Raw genomic sequence first — 14,565 nt, 5'->3', positions numbered from 1 at the left:
GGAATAGGTTTACCTATAGGAACAAAAAATATGGACATGTATCCAGAATTGATTCTTACCCGCTAGATAACACACTAAGCAACAGCATAGTCGGTGTAGAGCATATCCTAGCCCATCTGTCAGACCATTCCCAATCACTTTGTCATTAAAGATCGATCGGCACCAGGTAACATGAAGATGGACCCTAGACTGCTTTTAGATCAGGAGGTTATAGATAAGCTCAAAGTAACTACGGAGAAATACTTTAAAGACCAATAGTAATAAGGAAACAACAATTCAGATAGTTTGGGATGCTTGCAACACTATAATTAGGGGAGCCTTAATAAACCTATCAGCGTTTAGGAACAAAAGTAAAAGAACTAAAATCGGCCAACTAATATCAGAAATATTAGAACAGTTCAAGAAACTGGAGGGAGGGGAGCCTAATCAAGCTCAGGAAAGTATTGAGAAAGAAATACAGACTAAGAAAGCTGAGTTAACCAACATACTAGAATCCATAATTCGGAAAAGGAGGGAAGCTAGTGAGCTGTCTAATTACGAATATGGGGAAGGAAGTGGCAAACTGCTCGCTTGAAAACTCAAGATTAAACAGAGTAGAAATAGAATAGAAGCAATACAGATAGAGAACCAAGCGGAGCAGATGGTAGACATGGAGGAGATTTAGAATGCCTTCTCTGATTTCTTCCAGTCTTTATATGCAGAAGACTTAGTCATCAGAGGATCAGGTGGAGTCCTACTTGGGCGAAATATTGCTCTCAAGCCTAGAAGAAGAAGAAAGGGAATTACTCAACACAGAAATAACAATTGACGGCTCTGTCTAGGTTAAGGAAAGGGAAGGTGCCTGGCCCAGACGCCCTCCCGAACGAGTTGTACATAGTCCCGAAGGACTTAGTTGGCCCCATATTAGTAACTCTGCTGAATGAGATCTTCTATAAGGGTTCAAAGTTACCTGAATCTTGGAATGATGCCACTATTAGCATACTCTTGAAACCAGGGAAAGACCCTTCGAGATACGAATCGTACAGACCCTTTTCCTCTTGAATAATGATTATAAAATCTACTCACAAATTTTAGCAACACGACTGGGGCAGGTGTCAAATAGGCTTATCCAAAATGATCAAAAAGGTTTTATTATGGGCAGACTATTGCATGAAGGAACACAGGAGCTGATAGAAAGTATTGATATAGCTACGCAAGAGAACATCTCCCTAGCAATTCTCACTTTTGATGCCGCTAAGGTATTTGACCGAGTGAACTGGGTATTCCTTGGCAAGGTAATTAGCAAATGTAACTTAGGTGACAAATTTCTGAAGTAGATTATGAATATTTACGATTCTCCTATAGTAAAAATACTGGTTCATGGAGCCCCGGTCAAAGCAATCCGGATTGAAAGAGGCACGCGTCAAGGATGCCCACACTCCTCATTATATTTAAATTCATACATCGAGCCATTGGCCTTCTCCATAAGAACATCACAGGGAGTTGTCCCATTTAGCCTTCAAGGATGGGAGAAGAAAGTGGCGTTATACGCAGACTACGATCTGGTGGCTTTACTAACAACCTCACAACATCTTTACCCAATATTACTAAACAATTAGATGACTTTGGGAGAGTCTCGGAATACCAAGGGAACAATCTAAAAACTGAAATCATGGAATGGAACTCCCCACACCCGGCATCAAAAAATAGAGTCCGATATCTAGGAATAGAAATATTACAGGATATTGATTAGATCGCCTGAACATATTTTGACATAAAGGTGAAAGAAGCTAGGAAACTTTTGAAAACATGGAGTGGGCGACCATTGTCTTTTATGGTGAGATCGGATGCAATAAAAATGATGATCCTACCAAAAGTTACTTTTATTTTTAACACTATACCTTTGGAATTTAAGACCAAATGGTTCAAGAAAATACAAAGCAAGGTTAATTGCTTCATCTGGGCATCAAAGGGTGTGCGAATAGCATGGAAAAAACTACGTAGGAAAAAAGAACATGGGGCATAGCCTGTCCAGACCTTCTGTTTTTCCTTAGAGCCTTCCAATTTAAACACTTTAAAGTCTTACTTAAAGAACATCACTCCTATCCCTCCTACTTTATAAGTCAATTTTAACAGATGACTTTTATTTATATAAATTTAGTCACCCAAAATATTTTTAAAAAGTTTAGTTGAAGGTCCTGCGCGCTGCCTGCCTCATCTGGCATCAGATAAGAAAAATATTACAAATACCATATTACAGCACCTTTGCTCCAATCTGGGACTCGCCAGGTACTCCAGAATGCTTGAGAGACATGTTAGCGATTCCCATTAAACAAGCAGGAATAACAAAATGGGGTCAACTGATACAATCCGGGAGACTGGTCAGTTGGGAATCTCTAGAAAAAAGCACAGATGGGAAATTATCAAGGTTCAAATATTGCCAGCTGACAAGCTGGGCCAAAAACATGGAGAAGGCGCTGGGAAAAGAGATGGATGCAGAGGAAGAGATTCAAAGAGACCCACCAAAGGAGATCTCCAAATGGTACTGGCTTTTAATTCTAGCAGGTAAGGAAGACTTCACACTTCCAATGAATCTCTAGGAGAGAGACTTGCCATCAAGGGATCTCGGACACTTATGGCAAGTATCTATGACTACTTTATGGTGTGTTATACAATCTGCACCTCTTATGAACAAGCATTTGCAATGCAATAGGTCTCGCATTATTAAAGTTAGAGCTATTGGCATTGTAAATGGCAATGCCTTTTATTTATGTTTTTGCCTTAAGCATTACAGTGCATATACTAGAGGTCTGCAAATGTCACATGCCCGAGCCAGAAATGTCCACTTGTGTAGGCTTCTGTTTGGTTGGTATATTATATGCGGCAAGTTGTGAAAGCCTATGCACATCATATGGGCAGCTGATATTTGCAGACTACCACATGCCTTTGGCTAATTCATATTAAATAGCCAGCTGATATTAGCCCAGTGCTTCAAACCTTTGTCAAATGCATTTTTTTGTGGACAATGAATGCCCAGTAGTGCAGGCCTCAGGGATAGGCAAGTGATGTGATCAGGGAACATTCGTCCAAATTTTAATTGTGTTTACATTTAATATTGAAGGATTAAGACTCATGTTTCCAACATTTAACACAGCAGCAGCATAGTAATATTGATGCAAGTAATCTCTGTGATGTTTGAGAGGTACCGTTTTGGTGTAAAAGAAACTTTTTTATAGAAGTTACATGAAATATAAAAACAGCATGTCTCTCCAAAATGTCCATTATAGACTCTCAGATATCACCCACATTAAAAAGGAAAAACAGTATTTAAAACAATCTGTTAAAAAAACGAATTAGTCAAGTTAATCAGGGCAATACTGAGCTGCAGAACAGAGCTAGCTTTATAAGGAGGCCTCCTGAAAGGCTCTTTGCCTATACCTTAACATGTATCCACTGCTGGGTAGGCCAAAGGTTTCTGACACTCTAGGTGTAGTGCTGCTAAAAGATCTTCAGCAACATGTGCACCAGAAAGGGTACCTGAAAGTACAACTAATGTAAGAGGATACACAGATGTGTACTGCATCATTTTTTTTTTTTTTTTTTTTAAAACCTTTATTAAGCTCTTCGTACAGTACAAATACGGGCCCACAACCATCCGGCCGGCCACGACACTTCTGAAGCTTGATAGCAAAGTATACGTCCACTCGGTGGCACGGCAGCACAGAAAAGCATACGACCCACGTTACAACAAATCTACGTGCACCGAGTGGCAGGAGACATTAAGGTTAATTTTAAAATAATTTTGTATGTAAGGAGATACAGAAGCAGTACGGATCAGTGTACAGTACAGACGGTCATATGATAAATGGGTAACAGCCAACAGGAGAGTCCATTAACAGTAAACACATCTAAAATGGCGGCACGATACCGTAACATCAGGATATAAATACGCAGCGAGACGTGCCTCCCAACCACTACCCTTCTAACACCAGTCCCCACCACTGACCCTGGAAAAGACATAAGAAAAAGGACGGAGAAAGAAAAAGAAGGCCCATAGAAATAAAAACTTACTGAAGAAGACCCCCCACCCTACACGCATGCCGAGGCTATGGCCTACCCCCCCCCCTAGCTACGTGTCTGTCGCCCCAGAAGAACCCGAAATGTAGAAATAAGAAAAGAGAAGGAAAAAGGACCATAAGATCACGATTGAACCCAGGGAGAAAGAAAGAGTGCACTACCCTACTACTCCCAGGAAAAAGAAAAGCGGGGAGGAGCCCACCCAACAATCGAACTCCCGGACTCCCGCGCCGCCCATATATCCTGCGCCAAGCACAATACAGTACCAAGGGACCCCCGTGAACCCGGTGGTCCCGAATCAATACCACCCAACACCTCAGCACTTCACAAATCCTCGACCCAACAGAAATAGGAAACAGGAGAGGAGATCACAGCAACATGTAGCAAAAACACAGGATATCAAAACACTACTCAGCCAATATTGCAAAAACGTGTGTCAGTCCAAGTCCCCGCCAGCCAGTCCAATCAAAGCGACTACGGTCGTGTCGTCACCCCTGTCCGGACCGGCAGATGTGATGCAGGTCCGTCCATTGCTGCGAGTCTCCTCCAGCCAGGACAAAGAGGTAAGATGGCCGCTCTCGAGGAAGGGGGACAATGAAAACGTTTCGCTCCGCGGGGCCCCAAACACAGCAGTAACATGCCACAGAAGTTCCACCAGTAGGTGCAGCCAGGGTAACATCGGGCAAGTGACGCGGAAAGTCAGGTCTCGACAGGTAGTTCAGAGGCAAGGGCACAGCATTCAAAACGAAGGGTGTCTCCGCAACAGTATCCGTGTCGACAGGGTGACGCGATACAATGTAGCCAAGAGGACTCCGCACCACCATCTCTCCGCCCTGCAACAGTGTGTCACCTCCAAAAGAATGCATGGGCGGCGGGGGATCCTCCAGCCGGGGACGTCCCGTTGCAGACAGTGCCTCATTGAGTCTCCGGGTCAGCGCCCGGCCAGTACTCTGCATCTCCGCTTTTAAAGCCACGAGGGCGGCCAACACATCCCCACAGGTCGGGTCTCTCAGTGCCGAGCTACGATCCGCACGTTCCCTCTGCTCCCTCGATGCGGCAATCAGCTCCGGGGCACAAGGGCGCGCAGGCACTGCGGAACCAGGGGCAGTCCGCGTCTCAGCATGATGAGCAGGCGCCATTGTCATCTCCGATGCGGGCGAATAATGGCGAGTGAAGAAGCCATGTATTCCGGAGACACTAGAATGCAGTCCCCAAAAAACTCCGTGCGCCACTCAAAAAATGCACAGGGCGAGAGCGCCCCACGGTTACATGAAAGCCAGCAGTTCACCGCAAAGGACACCTCAAAATGGAGTCCGCTCGCTTCTCGACAGGGTGGCGGAGGAGAGTTATTATTAGAGTGCTCCAGCGTCGTCTATGCCACCGTCAGCACGAGGGGGGTCCGACCCGGGTGGAAGGGTACGATAACAGTCGCACAGCCAGCGTGTTCACCCCCGCGATCACCCACAGTACTTCAGCCCAGCGCACCGTCCACAGCCTTCGGCATCCGGTGACGACCATCTACGTGGGGACCAAGGAAAGCGTCGGAGGTCGAGGTAAACACCGAGTCTGCTACCAATCCAGCCGACCAAGGTGTCAGGAGAACGCCGGTCGCTTCAGTGCCGGAAATCCACGGCGATAGAGCGGCGCAGGACAGGAGAATTGTTCAGGATTGTCAAAGAAAGCCGGACGGTCCACGGAGCCGGGAGCTCAAACGTCCGTCCCGGCCGCCATCTTGGCTCCTCCCCCCGTACTGCATCATTTTTGACCCTTTCCAAATCAGACACAAAGGCGATCTATAAAAACGAATCCACTTTAGTAAGACCATTTTTATAACGTTGTATGCCATGTTTGACTCTTAAATCTTAAAACGAGGTGAAAAGATAATGGCAGGTATGTCTTTGTAAAAGGTGGCAACCCTACTTACCAGTGGTTTAATATGTTACTTAGGCATCCACCGTACTGTAGGCAGGGGGACTATTGAAGACTGTCTCTCACTGTCTTGGAGCACAGGGCAGTTTTAGCTGTCATGATTGCTGCATGCTTTCCTTATTAACCAGGTACAATAACCACATCCTCAGCACCCACGGAGCATCCAGGAAGCCAAGATGCAGGTCGGGCATCCCCACAACCAGTTCTACAGACGGTGGGTGCCCTTCATCCAAGGTATCTCCGGCAGCCTCAGCGATGGGACCGTGTTGGTGATTAGTGGCACTGTCAGTCATCATGGTGACACGTTTTATGTGAACTTGCAGTGTGATCATTGCGCGCCGTCTGAGAACATCGCTTTCCACTTCAACCCGCGCTTTTCCGAAGGTGGTGTCGTTGTTTGCAACACCAAGGAGAGGAACCAATGGGGAAAAGAGGAGAGAAAGCATGAGATGCCTTTTCACAAGGGCCACCGTTTTGAAATCAGGATCCTTGTGAACCATCACTGTTTCATGGTGTCAGTCAACGGAAAACATTTCGTGGAGTACAAGTACCGGATTCCGCTCCATAGAGTTAACGCCGTGCACATAACTGGAAATGTGGAATTGGAAAATGTGTCTTTTCAGGGTCCTGGGGGGTTCCCTCCGTCTTTCCCACCTTCTACGTGCCCTCCCGGAGGATCGTTCCATCCATATCCAACTCCACAATTTCCACCGCATGGCCAACAATGTCCTGTGCCGTACCACTCACACATCCATGGGGGTTGCTACCCTTCTAAAGTAATCACAATTTCCGGGACCGTTCCGCACCATGCTAAGAGGTTTGCTATCAGCCTGAAGTTCCATGGCGGCACTGCCTTCCATCTGAACCCGCGCTTTGATGAGAACACCATTGTTCGAAACAGTTACCTGAACAACAACTGGGGATCAGAGGAGCGTGGAGGAGCAATGCCCTTTTGTAAAGGACAGGGCTTTATGATTGTAATCTTATGTGAACACCATTGCTTCTGCCTGAAAGAAAAGCTTGTTTCCGGCAAGAGGACAGGTTACTGGGCTTCCATCAACAGAGAACAAGCTCTAGCCGAATTAAAACTGACAAATGCAGAATATAAATTAATACTCAAGTAGTGTGCTAGTGTCTGCCATATCACCCACAAAATAAAGAAAGTAAAGTATAAAGTGCTCCAAGTAGGCCTAATATCATTATGCAGTTACTAGGTTTTATGCATCCCAATTTACGAAGAGCCCTAATTAACACATTCTGGGAATCGGTTTTTGGCCAAGATCACACACTTTGGATAAGAAGCTGGCACCCAAACAGTGAAAATTCAACCCCCTCATTGAAAAACAAAATTCACCGCAGCAGCCCGGCTTGAACAGGAAGCCAGGCAACCTGTGTTGGGACGGGGGCGGGGCCGCAAAAAGACAGGAAGCAGATGTTAGCCTACCCCACGCTCCTGTGCCCGTCAGCAGGAAGATTTGCGTGTCAGCTAGCGGGGCTCCCGTGCTCGTGGAGAGCCCCGCCTGCTGCTGAGGATGACCCGCTGCCTGCCGAGGGAGAGAGGAACACACGAAAAGAACTCGGTGAGTGGGGGGGTGTGGGCGCGCGTGTGTGTGTGCGCGCGAGTGTGTCTGTGCGCGTGAGTGTGTCTGTGCGCGTGTGTGTCTGTGCGCGTGTGTGCCTGTGCGCGTGTGTGCCTGTGTGTGCGCGTGTGTCTGTGTGTGTGTGTGTGTGTATGTATGTATGCATGCGTGCGTGTGTAGAAAGAGCCGATGACTGGTGGGGGGAAGCGCGCGTGTGTTTGTCTGTGTGGTGGCTGGCTGTGTGCGCACGTGTGGACGGAGCCGACGTGCGCGTTCGCGCACCCAAATCCTGGAGAAAAGCTAGTAACACACGCTTGTCCCCATTCCCCCGAGTCAGGTAACTAGAAGGCTCCTGCTGGACGCATCCTTCGGATGCAGTACCAGCGAGCCCTAAAAACCATCCTTTTACATTACACAGGGCTTATTGGACACAGGGGAAATTATCCAAGATAAATAAACATGTGTTGAAAAGTTGTCCAAGATGTGGAGAGATAAAGGCAAATGACACACACATATTCCGGGAGTGCCCTCAATTACAGTAATTTTGGTCTGAAGTGGGTAAGGTGTTAAATTAAGTAATAGGACAAAACATAGAGGTAAGTGTGAACGTAACTATTTTTGGAATGACGAACGATAATGGGGGCCTTTTACATTTAAATAATTGGCAAAAAATCTACTGTTTGTATTAATTTTACTTGCCAGACGGGAGTATGCATAAAACGGATTCAAGCAGCTCTCCCTACAGTGAATGAGTGGTTGACATCAGTGTGCAGGATTAAGAGGTTGGGCCTGAGCAGAGAGGGAAGAAAGTGGATGAAGTTCTGGGAGGTGTGGGATAAGAATGACTTTTAGATTGGGCTAAAAGATTAGGGTAAGTCAGAAAGGGAGTCCAATGATTACTCACACTGCAGTAACAAATTCTGGACTTGGCACAGTAGTGGCACCGCTAGTGACTTCCTCAAAAAATTTGGAGATTTAAGACAGCATTCACCTCATACCAAGAGGGCCTTCACAGTTCCAGGAGAGGTGAGAATGATCTAGGTTGGTAAAGTTGCTGGATTGGGATCCCGGTCTTACTATATCTCACCTTTGCATGATGTGAGGACAATTTATTTTTTTATAATTCTTGGTACTAGGGAAACCTATGGTAAAATGCAGGTACTAGCATATTGGAGGTAATTCTTGGCATATGGGATGGGGCACCCATTGCAAAATGCTGGTGCTGGCACACTAGAGGTCATTTTTTGTCAGCGGGACGCCAGTGGTAAAATACTGGCACTGATATATTGAAGATAATTCCTTTTTTTTTAAAAACTGTTTTATTTTTTTATTTTGCAACATGGATACACGAAGTGTGAGGAGCAGTGCGTAACATTACAAAATTACAATGATTACAGATTAAAGCAGCTTTAACACCAGATATTATCACATTCTGCTTGAATATTATAAAATTTCCACCTAAGAGGATAAGAACCTTGATATAGCTGCCGGTCAGGAGGGATCTGAGCAAAAGGGGTGGGGAAAAGTCTAAAGTCTGCTTGTTCTTGGGCCCCACCCAATTGACTCTGATTTGTCCTTTTCATCTCCCGTTTCCAGCCCGTAATATGTTTTCCATGGGGACCAAGTCTTTTTGAACTTTTGAGGGCAACCTCTTGCTTTGTAGGTCACTTTTTCTGCCACCATATACATGTCCATGCTAGCTTTCCACTCTGTAAGAGAGGGGAGAGTGGGGACTCCCCAGTAGCGAGCTACATCCCTTTTAGCCACAACTAATCCCAGGTTGCATAGCAGGAGTTTGTAACGTGGGAGATCTATTTCCGTAGAATGCCCAGTAGAACATATTGGGGGTCTAATTCAAGTTCTGCTGTGATTATCGCATTTAATTCTCCCAATATCTGTAGCCAGTATCTTCTAATGTGGCCACACTCTCTCAAAGTGTATGTATGTATGTATGTATGAGCCCTGGGGAGCTTTACATCTCCGGCAATTGAGTGAGTCTGCTCTTCCCATGGTGTGTAGCCATAGTCTATCATAGTAAACCCTATGAAGGATCTTAAGGATCTTAATCGATATCCTCCAATGGCCCTGTAGTGTCCTCCCATTTGGCTCGGAAAGGGCCCTAGGTTATCAGGGATATTATTCAATAGGGTTTTATAAGTCCAGGAGAGGGCTTTTTTAAAAATCTCTTCCTGTAAGTGTCTGCCTTCCAAGGGGGTGAATTCCGGGATGCTTGCCACTTCAATTCCCTCCGCCCTCCAAGCATGTTGCAGCCTGAGATATGCATATCGCTAATTGTTGTGTAGTTGATATGTATCCTGTAACTTGTCAAAGGAGGCAAGGGTGCCTCCCTCTCGGATACCATTGAAATGTGGAAATTCCAATGGTATCCGATTGTCTGTCTGGAGCCTTGTAGTTTTAATAATTTCCCATAGCGATTACACTTCCCACAAGGGAGTCTCTCTCTCGAGGATTTTGGCATCCCATTACATATGCCTTTGTGCCCCTTTCCAAGCTTCTATCACTCACTTGGTGACCGGCAACAGTTGTCTAACGCCTTTACCTCCAAACAGGTAGTGTAAAAATGTGTGATTACTAAATTGAAGCCACTCCACTGCATATGTGGGGTGGTCTCCCGCAGCATGACCCCATTCGTTGAGGACTATTAGGTGGGCTGGCCTATGGTATGCTTGTGCATCTGGTAGTACAAGGCCCCTGTTATATTGGAAGCGTTGTAGGGTTTGCAATGCCACTCTTGGGTGTGCTTCGTCCCAGAGCAGCGTGCACAATTCACTGTTTAGTGTTGTAAAGATTGTCTCCGGTATTTTACTATATGTATTTTGAAACATGTACAGCAACTTTGGGAGTGTGATCATTTTATACATGGCAGACCTGCCCACTATTGTCAGTGGGAGTCGTCGCCATCTACTTGCATCTTCCTGGAATTCCTTTAGGACCCTAGTGATATTTTGTGCTAGATTTGCTGTCTCATTGGTGTAATGTATTGGAAGCCACCCTGGACGACTCTCAAACACCCCAGGATGTCCAGACCCTCAATGGGTCCCCCCCCACTGAGTATAAACTGAACTTGTCCCAATTGATGCAGTGTCTGGCAGGACGGCCATATTCTCTAATAACAGAATCGTTGGGAGCATCCTGGCTGGGTTGGTGACAAATAGGAGGATGTCATCCGCGTAAAGCGAAATTTGTTTGTCACCCAGGACCTTTTTATCATCTTAAACGCCACTTATGTCCGTATGGGACTTAATCACACAGACCAATCCCTGTCTAGTACCCCTCTGCCCCCGCCAGGTTGCCGAAGTTGCGCCATTGACTCAAACTCTGGCCCTGCATATAGTAAAGCTACCCAAGCTGTGAAAACCGGACCAAATCCAAACTTCAGCAGTGTCTGTCTCATGAATGGCCAGTGTACAGTATCAAATGCCTTCTCGACGTCTAAGGAGAGGAGTACATGAGGAGTAACCCTGTGCTTCACTGTGTTCATACAGTTGGCAAGCCTGCAGAGGTTGAGACGTGTGGCTCTTTTGGGCATAAAGCCGGATTGGTCCCAGTGTATAAGAGAAGTGCTAACCGTCAAAAGGCGTGTGGCAAGAATGGTAGCCAAGATCTTTGTTTCTATATTAAGCAATGATATTGGTCTATAAGACCCACAGGCTGTTGAGGGTTTCCCTATTTTGTTAAGTACCACCACCCTGGCCATACGTAGGTCTGGTGAAAGAGTTCCCTCTTTCTATTCTGCCAGGAACATATTTAAAAGGTGAGGACCCTATTGAAGATCATTCTTGGCATATGGGACACATATAGCAAAATGCTGGTGGTACAATACTCAAGATAATTATGGGCATTAGGGAGGACAACCATGTCATGTTGGTCAGGAGACACAGGCAACCACAACAAAATTCTGGCCTTGACTTTCTAGTGGTTATTTTGACCTCTGGGTCACCCATACATGGATGTAGTCAATAGCAGCATTCTGCCTCTGGCCTACTGTATGCAATTCTTGGCATTACCAGGGTGCCCATGGCAACCACACCAAAACAATTCTAGCCCTGACACAAGATAGTAATTGTTACATAAAGGGGCACCTGCTGCACATGTTGAATTAAATGGGGTCAAACATTTTCATTGACTTGGAACACCTTTAAAGTACGTCAGTATTTAGTAAGGGCACTTGGAGAGAGGTTGGTTTTTGAGCAAGTTTAAGTGAAAATTCTGTTTCGAAATACACAATTTGAAATCCTTTATATGAAAAAAAAGGTTTAGGGGAAGACACCTCATTGAACCTTGCTTGAAGTTGGGCATGCTCTCTTTGCTTGCTCACGGGAATACAGAGCAAGTATTACCCCACACCTCTATCAAAGCAGCTTTTTTACTTTGTTCCACCCCTGTATGTAATGTACAGGCATAATTATTTTCATATTTCATTTATTTTATAGCGCTATGGGTCTCTGTGTAGGGTGTCCATAGTGATTTACATTGCACTCCCATATTATACACAGAAAATAAACACTCCAAGTGTGTAAATCAATTCATAGGAAATGTTACATAAGACAATGAGGGTACAAGGTGTAAACGTAGCATATCTTCTATATTGCCGAGTATCACGCATCAGGCGTTGACTAACGCATTTCAGTGTGGTAGTCGCATTACCGCACTGAAATGCATTGTCACGCATATCTGCATGTGTCTCAACATTAACTGAAAGCTCCAAGCACACACTGCGCGTGCGCTGTGCTCCTTCAGCAGGCTAAGGAGGTGCTGGCAGTCTCACACTCTGTGACAACGAACTACCTTGCCAGACGTATAAACTACATGTCATCAGATTCGGCGCGGCTGACTGACAGCCTGATGTCATGAATCGATCTAAGGTAGTGTCCAGTGACCAGTAAGGTTGATGCTAAAATTGCGCCGCCAGGGACGTCACATCCTGCTGCCAGGGAGCGCGAAATTTTAAGGAAGGTGCGCCTCCGCGTTGGCTGGTTTGCGGGCGGCTCCGCAGTAACCTAATGCAAGAAAGAAACCTGTGGCAAGAGATTCTCTGGCATTAACCAGGGAAATGTCATAAGCTCTGACAGTATCTAATTGGAAAAGTTGATATCTGTTCAGACAGTGGACTTTCACTTTCCGGAGAGATCAGAGAGCACGTACGGGATGCGGACTGTCTCCACAGCGTGGATGAGAAGATGTACTCTGCAGCAGGAAGTGAGGCTCCGCTGCAGGGTGATCCGTGAGACGCTTGTCTGTTCTAAAATCGACGGCAAAGCATAAATGCAGTAAGTCTGTTAAAAATGACATAAAAGGTTTCTATTTTCTACAGAGTACCATAGCTGCCAAGGTTTCAAATTGCTATGTGTGACATTTTCCTAATTTCAGTGTAAATGAGTGACATTTCAACTACTATGAGTGACACTTTCTTGCAAGCAGAAAATCAAGCAATGAAGATGAGGGAAACGTATAAATATTTGAAATTAGACCCACTTGCGCATCAAGCAATTCTAAGAAGATCTTAAAACTGCTACAAATGCCTGAGATGGCTGACTCATAATTACAACTAAACTATCAAAATGTGACACATAGCAATCTGAAACCTTGGCAGCTATGTAAGAGGGTGGACATCATTTCACATTACATAGCTTTGAAGACCATGCCCATACTTGCATATTTCATAAAAGTGTCGATAGGAAGTATGTGTTTTGTTCTATTGCTATTTGATTGCTTCCCTTGTATAATGCTGCTTGTATAATAAACTTGTGAATTTTGGATAGAATAATGTATTGACTAATAAGGAAAAAGGTGAAAACAATGCTGATTAGGCAAAAATAAAAGATAAGGAGCATGTTAAAACATGGAGAATAACACAAATCCCTTTTACCAGGTGGTGGCTGTTGTCCAAGACAAGATCATACAAAAAATGAATGTGATGGGAAAAGGTTTATCTCTTGGAGTGGGGTTAACGGAGTCGGTAATGCTGCCATTGCAGGGGCCACCTAATTCATAAGCAAATGCTGTAATCTGGAAAGCAAGACTTTTCAAGTAACTACTAATATCCGGCTCAGATGCCACCACTACAAAACAATGAAAAGCGGACATGTAGAAAGCAGGTCACATTGCTCTTCTAAGAATTAATACCAAAAAGAGCAAGGACTAGTGTTTAGACTGCAGAACCACTGGACCCTATAACTGAATGTGATGACCCTAACACAGAGCTGAGCTGCCTTAGACCTTTGCCATAAATTAATCAGTCAGCTGACCCGTGGGCTCCAGCCACCGCAGTCCGCACATGCGTACAGCATGATTGCTGGGCCGGCTTCAGGAGAGGCTGTGAGACACACACAGCGAGCTGTAGTATTTCCAAATGCCACACCAGTATAGTGAGAGGCTCCGGGGTCAGCTTGCAATCGCCGTATTCCCGAAGATATCTTGAACTGGTTACTGGAAAATACTCTGCTTGTAAACCTATTTTCTGCTCTAGACAAAAACCAAAATCTCTTTCGCAATCTCAGTCAGATCCTTCGACTTGCTTCCACTCAATCGGTTTATATACCGAACTTCCAAAACATTGTTCATTTTCAATAATACATTGTAGTTTTTCAACACCTTACCAAAACTCTGCAAAGCAAAAAAGCCCTACTCTCATCTTCAAACCATTTATGTGTTTGAAGCTTTATTCACAAGACCATGTGCCAGCAGTCTCCTGCTACCCAGACAAGCAACCCAACAAAAAAGGCTTGCATCTGTCCTAGCACAAAATCTGGACATACTCCCAAAATTGTCCAGCCATTCCAGGTTTCCAGATTCTCTAACCACCAAACTAATTCCTCCCTTGCTTTCACAGAAAGTTGAATCTGGTCTCTCTCCACAATGCAAATATTTATCTGGTGAGCCTGCAAACTAGGCGACATTGAGCTGCAGTGCAGATTTATCGGTGATCTGCACAACAAAGGTATTCACATTTTTCATTCTTTTACTGTGTAGCCTAACG

General features: G+C 45.1%; 1 protein-coding gene and 1 pseudogene across 1 annotated transcript in view; both read left to right on the top strand.

Annotated features, from left to right (window-relative positions):
- Positions 1-14,565, top strand: part of ATG14 (autophagy related 14) — a 233,042-nt gene that overhangs the window by 27,514 nt on the left and 190,963 nt on the right. The gene's annotated exons all lie outside the window — the stretch shown is intronic.
- On the top strand, positions 6,162-7,109 carry LOC147689934 (galectin-9 pseudogene; annotated as a pseudogene).

The sequence above is a fragment of the Lissotriton vulgaris genome, chromosome 9, assembly GCF_964263255.1.
Source record: "Lissotriton vulgaris chromosome 9, aLisVul1.2, whole genome shotgun sequence".
In the NCBI taxonomy this organism is placed as follows: Eukaryota; Metazoa; Chordata; class Amphibia; order Caudata; family Salamandridae; genus Lissotriton; species Lissotriton vulgaris.
This window is presented reverse-complemented; position numbering and strand designations above follow the sequence as displayed.